Source organism: Tursiops truncatus, chromosome 3 (assembly GCF_011762595.2).
Source record: "Tursiops truncatus isolate mTurTru1 chromosome 3, mTurTru1.mat.Y, whole genome shotgun sequence".
Lineage (NCBI taxonomy): Eukaryota > Metazoa > Chordata > Mammalia > Artiodactyla > Delphinidae > Tursiops > Tursiops truncatus.
This window is the reverse complement of record NC_047036.1, coordinates 167991066-168000565: the sequence shown is the minus strand read 5'-3', so window position 1 is coordinate 168000565 and position 9500 is coordinate 167991066. Positions and strand designations below refer to the sequence as shown.

At 44.8% G+C, this 9500-nt stretch overlaps 1 non-coding gene across 1 annotated transcript; it reads left to right on the top strand.

Annotated features, from left to right (window-relative positions):
• Positions 1–6253: 6253 nt before the first annotated feature.
• TRNAG-CCC (transfer RNA glycine (anticodon CCC)) lies at positions 6254–6326 on the top strand. Its single transcript has one exon. It is a non-coding gene; the product is annotated as a tRNA-Gly (tRNA).
• Positions 6327–9500: the final 3174 nt, after the last annotated feature.

The window sequence follows — 9500 nt, the reverse complement described above, 5'->3', positions numbered from 1 at the left end:
CCGGAAGTTCCGCCTTCCCGTGGGCAGCCCACGTGACAATCAGTCAGGCTCCGCTTTCTAGATCTCCGAGCCTTGCTGGCCCGGAGTGAGCGCTCTGTACTGTCGGGCCGCGTCTCGGTGGTTCCCCTGGACTCTGTTGCCAGGGGCAACGAGGGCGCTTCCTGCGGGAGGCTGTGCTTGGGCGCCTTCCACCGCGTTCCCGAAGGAGTGAGTGACAGGAGAGGGAGGGACAGACCTACGACCCCACGGAGAAAGCGCTGGCCTTGTCCGTTTCCCTCCTCAAGAACCATCCCTGGCTCCCCGGCGGTTACGTGATAAGGTTCCAACTCAATGTGGGGGCATTCAAGGTCCCCACAAGCCAACCCGGTGGTCCGCCCTAGTAGTCCCCTACGCACACAGTGTGGGAGAGAATGAAGAGAATGCACAGAGCTGGGGCTTGGGGACCCACGATGGCGGACCCCAAGGGGTTTAAATTAAGCAGATCGGGAGATTATCCTCAGAGCATTGACGAAGTTTAAGGAAGAATGGAAGAACCTGGTGCCGCCCAAACTTTAACCTTCCTGAATTTCAGTTTCCTATCTATGAAATGGGGATAAGAATAGCACCTGCTGGACTTCCCTGGCGGCGCAGTGGTTAAGAATCCGCCTGCCAACGCAGGGGACACGGGTTCCAGCCCTGGTCTGGGAAGATCCCACATGCCGTGGAGCAACTAAGCCCGTGTGCCACAACTACTGAGCCTGTGCTCTAGAGCCCATGAGCCACAACTGCTGAGCCCGCGTGCCACAACTACTGCAGCCTGCATGCCTAGAGCCTGTGCTCCGCAACAAAGAGAAGCCACCGCAGTGAGAAGGCCGCACACCGCAACAAAGAGTAGCCCTCCCTTGCCGCAACTAGAGAAAGCCCGCGCACAGCAACAAAGACCCAATGCAGCAAATAAAGAAAGAAAAGAAAAAAAAGAATCCGCCTGCCAATGCAGAGACACAGGTTCGATCCCTGGTCTGGGAAGATCCCACATGCCGCAGAGCAACTAAGCCCATGCACCACAACTACTGAAGCCCGTGCACCGAGAGCCCATGCTCTGCAAGAAGAGAAACCACCGCAATGAGAAGCCGGCACCACCGCAAGGATAAGTAGCCCCTGCTCGCCACAACTAGAGAAAGCCCACGCGCAGCAACAAAGACCCAACACAGCCAAAAAAAAAAAAAAAAAGACAATTGAATTAAGCCTCTAGGTCTAATTTATGGGAATTACAAGGGATAGACAAAGAATAAAACAGCCTCACAAGGGAATTCCCTGGCCGTCCAGTGGTTAGGACTTGGCACTTTCACTGCTGAGGGCCCGGGTTCAATCCCTGGTCGGGAAAATAAGATCCCACAAGCCGAGTGGCATGCCCCGTCCCCCGCCAAAAAAAAAGAAAAGAAAAAAAAACCAGCCTCATGAGGAGATAGGCAAATCCAGACTGTGAGACATCCTCCAAGCCGACTGACCTGTTTGCTCTAGAACATCAACGTTGTGAAAAATAAACAAAATTCTAATTAAAAGGGATTAGAAGAATATAATCTTTACTTGTAGTGCAAGAACCTTGATTTGATCCCTGTTAAGAAAAAAAGCTGCAAAAACTTCTTAGAACAATGAAGAAAATTAGAAATGGACTGAATATTAAATAATATCTTGGCATAAGTATGAATTTTCTTTGCTGTGATAAAAGTATCGCACTTATGTAATAAAACGTCCCTATTCTTAGGAAATGCTGAAGTATTTAGGGGTGAAGGGTCATGATGGATGTATGAAACTTTCAAATGTTTAAAAACAAATACGTATATATTCACACACATATATAAAGCACATATGGAAAAATGTTAACAATTGTTGAATATAGGTGTAAGGTTGTGGTGCTTTTAAAATATGTCCATAAAATCTTTGATGCTCCTACTTTCCAAAGGTGGAGCCTAATTCCCCTCCCCTTGAATGTGGGCTGGACTTGGTGACTCACTGTTTTTTTTTTTTTTGTTTTTTTTTTTTTTGTGAGTGGCAAAGAGGGTTGCTCTTTATTTGACTTTCTCAAAGGCTCCAGTATGCTCGGTAAAGTTTCAGCTCATTCTGGGATGGAAGGAAAGGAACAGTGCGGACTAAATGTAGCATAATGTGACAAATATGACATAATGCTTGTTCAGTGGTATCCTTTGTTTTCATGGTTTGAGATAGAGAAAACTAATTAAGTGGCTGAATTTGGACAGGAATCCAGGTCTCTTAACTCTCCATCAAGAAAATAGTCTTTTTTTTCCTCACTATACAATACTATTTGGACAACAGAGAAAAAAGTTTTTTCCTAAGCCACGGAGACTTAAGTTTGGCAATGCGTCAAAATCATGATCCGATGTTAGATCTCAAAGCTGGAAGTAAGTTTTTGTTTTTTAGCTCTTTAATTTTTGAAATGGCAAGTTACCTTTATAGGTTGGGACAGTATCCAACTTCCCTTTTTTAACTTGTCTCTCCGAAGGCCGAGCTATTGCCACACGCTGCACTTTATAAGAATTAAGATCCCGTTTGTAGGTAATACCAAGATCAATCTCCCCCTTCTTTGGTTTATATTCTTCTGGTGCATGGCGAGGCTGTTTGACTATTTCATAAGGACGATAATCCGACTTAAATGTTGTTATTCCTTCCATTTTACGACGATATACTCGAAATTCTTGCTTGGGCTTCAGACTCTGAGGTGGAAGAACATTGCCATACATAGGATATGTTTCCAAATATTCAGCCGCAGGTACAAATCTGACACAGACACCAGGTCCTCATGCTCCCGGCTCGCGGGGTTGGCTCCACAGCTCCTGCGCACCCGCAGCTTCTGCGACTCCACCGCGCCGGCCTCAGTCGAGGCAACCGCGGGGGCCCGGGGCGCCGCCGTCGGGGCAAAAGGTCGTGCGTCCCCAGGTGACTCACTTTTAACAAATGGAATTGGGCGGAAGTGATAGCGTGCAGCTTCTAGACTAGATCATAAAAGACACTGCGTCTTCCTCCTTGCTCTTGCATTTGAATGACTCAGTCTGGGGGAAGCCAGCTGCCATGTGGTGATGATGCCCAAGCAGTGATGTGAGGAGGTCCATGCTATGAGGATCTGAGGCCTGCAGCCCATAGCCATGGGAGGGAGCTGACACGGAAGTGGCTCCTCCAGCCCCCGTTGAGCTTTCAGATGATGTAGCCTTGGCTGATATCTTGACTGCAGTCTCATAAAAGACCCTGAGCCAGAACCCCCCAGATCCCTGACCCTCTGAATCTGCATGACATAATAAATGTTTGTTTGTTTGTTTTTTTGTTTTGGCTGCACAGCATGGCATGTGGGATCTTAGTTCCCCAACCAGGGATCGAACCCACGCCCCCTGTGTTGGAAGTGCAGAGTCTTAACCACTGGACTGCCAGGGAAGTCCCAAAGGTTTGTTGATTCAAGCAACTAAATTTTGAGGTAATTTGTTAGGCAGCAGTAGCTAACCAATAGAAGAACATACTGTGTTCATTGTGCTACCCTTTTCATCTATTCTAAATGTTTGAAATATTGAAAATTAAAGTTTAGTACTGTGAAATAAAGGATCATATCCCTTATAGTCTCAAATGAAGATAACAGACTAACCCAAAATCACACAGCCAGACAATGGCAGAAAGCCACCCGTTTCCCTGAGAGTAAAGTGCTGTCAGACTACTCTGTCTGGCATTCAACGTCAGGAGGCTCCTGAGGCTCTAAGAAGCCTCTTCTCTTGTCACCACCCACTTTGCCCTCTCTGCCTTAGCTACCTGGCACTATTCATCGCTTATTACCTCCAGACCTTTGTCCAGGCAGTCACCTCTGCTGGAAGAGACCTGTCCCTAATCTGTCTAAAGTAGTCCTCTTCCTCCAGGTAGGCCTCCCTGACTACCTTCCTCATGCTGGATGTAGTCTACTCTGAGCTCCCAAAGCACCTCCCTCTTATAGCAATCATTGGTAATATTTGCTGAGTGCTCTTTACGTGCCCATATTCTGTATGTCATCTTCACAATCTTCACAGCAGCTCTGTTTATAAATCAGACAGTGTTAGGACTCCCATTTTACAGATGAGTAAACTAAGTTCTGGAGAAATCAAATTGCTTGCTCAAGGTCACCCAGCTTTTACACAGCTTTTGATTTTTGTGTTCCAAGATATCCCGCAGTTGCAGAAAAAACTTCTCCTGTGTTTTCTTCAAAAAGCTTTGTAGTGGAATTCCCTGGCGGTCCAGTGGTTAGGACTCTGCACTCTCACTGCCAAGGGCCCGGGTTCGAGCCCTGGTCAGGGAACTAAAATTCCAGTAGCCGTGTGGCTCGGCCAAAAATTTTTTTTAAATAATAATTTTAAAAAGCTTTGCCGTTTAATTTTTACATTTAGGTATGTGATTAACTTTAAGATTTCTTTCTGTGCGTGTGTATGATATAAGGTAGGGGTCAAGGTTGTTTTTATGTATTCATGTGGCTGTTTAGTTTTCCTAGAGAAATAGGACTTCAACTCTATAGGGTCCTTTTTTTTTTTTTTTTTTTTTTTTGCGGTACGCGGGCCTCTCACTGTTGTGGCCTCTCCCGTTGCGAAGCACAGGCTCCGGACGCTCAGGCTCAGCGGCCATGGCTCATGGGCCCAGCCGCTCTGCGGCATGTGGGATCTTCCCGGACCGGGGCACGATCCCGTGTCCCCTGCATCGGCAGGCGGACTCTCAACCACTGCTCCACCAGGGAAGCCCCTTTATTTTTTTTTTTAAGATTTTTTTTTTTTGATGTGGACCATTCTTAAAGTCTGTATTGAATTTGTTACAATATTGCTTCTGTTTTATGTTTTGGTTTTTTGGTCCTGAGGCATGTGGGATCTTAGCTCCCTGACCAGGGATTGAACCTGCACCCCTTGCATTGGAAGGAGAAGTCTCAACATCTGGACCACCAGGGAAGTCCCTATAGGGTCCATACTTTTAATCCCTGTGGTCAGCGGAATAGTGCTCCCTAAAAATGACCATGCCTTAATCCTGAGAACCTGTGAATATGGTGACATTTGTGGCAAAAGAGATGCTGCAGATGTCACTAAATCAAGGACCGTGAGATGCGGACATCATCCTGGATTCTTTGGATGGGCCCCACGAAGTCACAGGGTCCTTATAAGAAGGAGGCAGGAGAGTCAGAGAAGATGCAATGACCACAACAGTATGAGAGGGACGTGATTTGCTATTGCAGCTTTGAAGATGGAGGAAGAAGCCACAAGCCAAGGAACGCAGGCGGCTTGTAGGAACTGGAAAAGGCAAGGAAACTGATTCTCCCCTCAAGCCTCCAGAAGGAGTGCAATTCTGCCTATATTTGGATTTTAGCCCAGTGAGACCTATTTGGGTCTTCTGACCTCCAGAATGGTCAAAATAGATTTGCATTGTTTTAAGCCACTAAGTTTGTAGTAATCTGTTACAAAAGCAATAGGAAATGAATACAACCCCTAGACTAAATAACCCTAGGAAACAAGTACTGATATTTCTCACCAATTTATAGGGGAGGTTGCAAAGTTCTGGATGGACTTGTTCATATCCCCGCAGCTTGCAGAGGGATGATTCGAACCCAAGACCATCAGACCCCAATCACACTTCAGTGGGTGCTTCTTGAACCATAATGCAAACTCAAATCCCATGGGGAGCTTGTTTATGTATTTTTAAAAATATTTATTTATTTTATTAACTTATTTTGGCTGTGCTGGGTCTTAGTTGCAGCACGTGGGATCTTTGTTGCAGCATGCAGGATCTTTAGTCGGAGCATGCGGACTTCTTAGTTGCAGGATCGAACCCAGGCCCCCTGCCATGGGAGCGCCAAGTCTTACCCAGTGGACCACCAGGCAAGTCCTGGGAGGTTATTTAAAGGCAGATTTTGTTGCCTCTGGTCTTGAGAGGGGCTGCGATTCTGAATTTCTGACAATACCCTCCTGGGGAGAATGAATGAGGCAGGAATGAATGAATAAATGTTACCCTCACAGCTCAGGTAAGGAGAAGCTCTGGGTCAAATGTCCAACACTCCCAGATTCCAATCCCCTGGTGCTATCCCTCTGCCTCAGTTTCCTTATCTGGAAAGCAGGGGTGAAAAATAACAACTGACGTGGGAATGAAATTAACCATGTTAAATGTTTACTATATGTGACTTGGAACATAGTAGCTGCTCAATAAATCTTAGTTATTATTCTACTTGGGTAAGTGGGCAGTAAATGTTTGTTAATCAGAGGATTGAGGGACTTCCCTGGTGGTCCAGTGGTTAAGACTCTGCACTCCCAATGCAGGGGGCCCAGGTTCGATCCCTGGTCGGGGAAGTAGATCCCGCATACCACAACTAAGACGCAGCACAGCCTAAATAAATAAGTAAATATTTTTTTCAAAAATGATAGGATTGAAAGCTGATGGCCCAGGCTGTAAACTGGAGATCAAGCCTGCAGCACACAGTAGGTGCTCAGGTCACGTGCTGATTAGAAGGAGACGTTCCATGCAGTTCTTGGAGCAGGGCAGCACCTTCCCCACCTTGTCTCCTCCAGCCAGGTGCCAGGCACCATCTCTCAGGGAACAGGAAGCAAAGTCACCTCCCCAGGTGATGACTAATGGCCCAGCCGTTGGCTTCAGTGGCCTCTGATTTGGCGGGAAGGCATGGCTCCTCTCCCAGCTCAGGCTGCGACTTTGGGGGAGCCCTCTTAACCCTCTTTGGGAACTCTGCCCTCTGGCTTCCATCAGAGCCTGATCTTTTTTCAGCTGCTCGACATAGCTCAGTCTCTGGTTTTCTGCACTGGCTCAAGGTCTGGGGGAGAAGTTTGCACTGAATCAGGAGGGCCCTGCAGGTGGGAACCCAGAGAAGTGGCATTCTTGCCCTCGGAAGGACTGGATGTATGACCTCAGGCAAGGCATGCCCCTCTCTGGGCCTCAGTATCCCCATCTGTACCCTGGCCTAGGCCAGACCCCTCTGCACCAAGTTCCTCATTTATTGTGCAACTTCTACCTCATGTGAGGGTGCCAGATTTAGCAAATAAAAATACGGAATGCCCAGTTAGATCTGTATTTCAGATACAAATACTTTATTGTTTTATATATATAATTTAAATTTACAGGGAATTCCATGGTAGTCCAGTGGCTAGGACTTGGTGCTTTCACTGCTGGGGCCCGGGTTCAATCCCTGGTCAGGAAACTAAGATCCCGCATGCTCAGTGGCTCAGCCAAAAAAAAAAAAAAAAAAATTACAAACTTAACCATTTGGAAAAGAACTATGTATCAGATATTGTTATTTCATGATATATGCATTATTATTTATTTTTATTGTGATAAAACATATATAACACATTAACCATTTAAACTATTTTTAAGTGCACAGCTCAGTAGCATTAAGTACATTCACACTGTTGTGCAACCATCCCCACCATCCGTCTCCAGAACTTTCTCATCTTCCCAAACTGAAACTCTGTCCCCATGAAACACTGACTCTCCATCCCCTCCCCCAGCCCCTGGTCCCACCATTCTACTTCCTGTCTCTATGAATTTAACTCCTCTGGGGACCTCCTATAAGTGGACTCATACAGTATTTGTCCTTTTGTGACTAGTCTATTTCACTGAGCATAATGGCCTCAGGGTTCATCCATGTTGTAGAATGTGTAATAAATACTTTTTTAGTATAGGTATGTCACAAATATTGCATGGAACATACGTACCCTAAAAAAGTATTTGTTACATATCTACAATTCAGATTTAACTGGTAATCCTGAATTTTATCTGGCAATGTTACCTACAGCCTTTCTTCACACAGCAGCCTAAGGAATCTTTTTTATTTTTATTTTATTTATTTTTTAAAATAAATTTATTTATTGTGTTTATTTTATTTTTGGATGCATTGGGTCTTTGTTTCTGCGTGCGGGCTTCCTCTAGTTGCCGCAAGTGAGGGATACTTGTCGTTGCGGTGCGCGGGCTTCTCATTGTGATGGCTTCTCTTGTTGCGGAGAACAGGCTCTAGGCGCGCAGGCTTCAGTAGTTGTGGCACGCGGGCTCTAGAGCACAGGCTCAGTAATTGTGGCGCACGGGCTTAGTTGCTCCGCGGCATGTGCGATCTTCCTGGACTAGGGCTCGAACCCATGTCCCCTTCATTGGCAGGCGGATTCTTAACCACTGAGCCATCAGGGAAGCCCCAGGAATCTTTTTAAAAACAGCTTTATAGATATATCATTTACATACCCTAAAATTCACCTTTTTTAAGTGTACAATTCAATGAATTTTACTATATATTTACAGAGCTCTAGGACCATCACCACAATCTAGTTTTAGAACATAGGGTGATTTTCCATCACCTAAAGAAACCTCATACTCCTTTGAAGTCACTCTAGATTCCTACCTTCAGCTCAAAGCAAATACTGATCTACTTTCTGTCTTGAAAATTTTACCTTTTTGGGACATTCTATCAAATGTCATATGATGTTGGAATCATAGAGTATGTGATCTTATGTCTGGCTTTTTTCACCGAGTATAATGTTTTGGAAGTTAATCCCTGTTGTAGTGTGTATCGATCCTTCGTTTCTTTCACTTGCTGAAGAGTCAGCAGTAAAATTCATCATCAGGATATACCACATTTGGTTTATCCATTTATCCATAGATGGCCATTTGGGTTATTTCCCCTTTTTGGTTTTTGTGAATAATGCTGTTATGACTATTAGTTGTATAAGTTTTGGTGTGGATGTTTGTTTTCATTTCTCTTGGGTAGATACATAGAGTTGGAATTACTGGTTCATATGGTAAGTCTTTGTTTAACTTTGTAAAAAAACCCCTGCCTTTTTGAGATGTATTTCACATGCATAAGGATGTTTCTTGAGATTAAAGTATTATCGCTGTACCCTGTGATCCAATCCCTCCAGGTTTTTTTTCCCCAAGAAGTTAAAATAAAACCCAAGCGTGTTACTGATATTCACAAGGCATATGATAGGTCCTTAACGGACCCTTTTGCTATCCGCTCTGCCCTAAATGCCCTCCCAGGGCCCACCTCCCTACCTGGACCTATTTCTAGTCATCTTTGAACTCTCTGGTTAAACTACTATCTCCTCCAGAAAATACTTCTGTTCCCCCATGATAGACGAAGTCTCTGGCATTACTCAGCTTTTTTTTTTTTTCTTTTTCCTTTTTTTAAAAAATTGAAGTATAGTTGATTGACAATGTTGTGTTAATTTCTGCTGTACAATAAAGTGATTCAGTTATACATATACATACATTATTTTTTATGTTCTTTTCCGTTATGGTTCATCACAGGATGTTGAATATACTTCCCCGTGCTATAAAGTAGGACCTTGTTGTTTTATTCAGCTCTTTCTTCTTCTTTTTTAAATAAATTTATTTATTTAATTTATTTATTATTTCTGGCTGCGTTGGGTCTTTGTTGCTACTCTACGTTGCGCTGCATGGGCTTCTCACTGCAGTGCCTTCTCTTGTTGCGGAGCATGGGCTCTAGGCACACGGGCTTCAGTAGT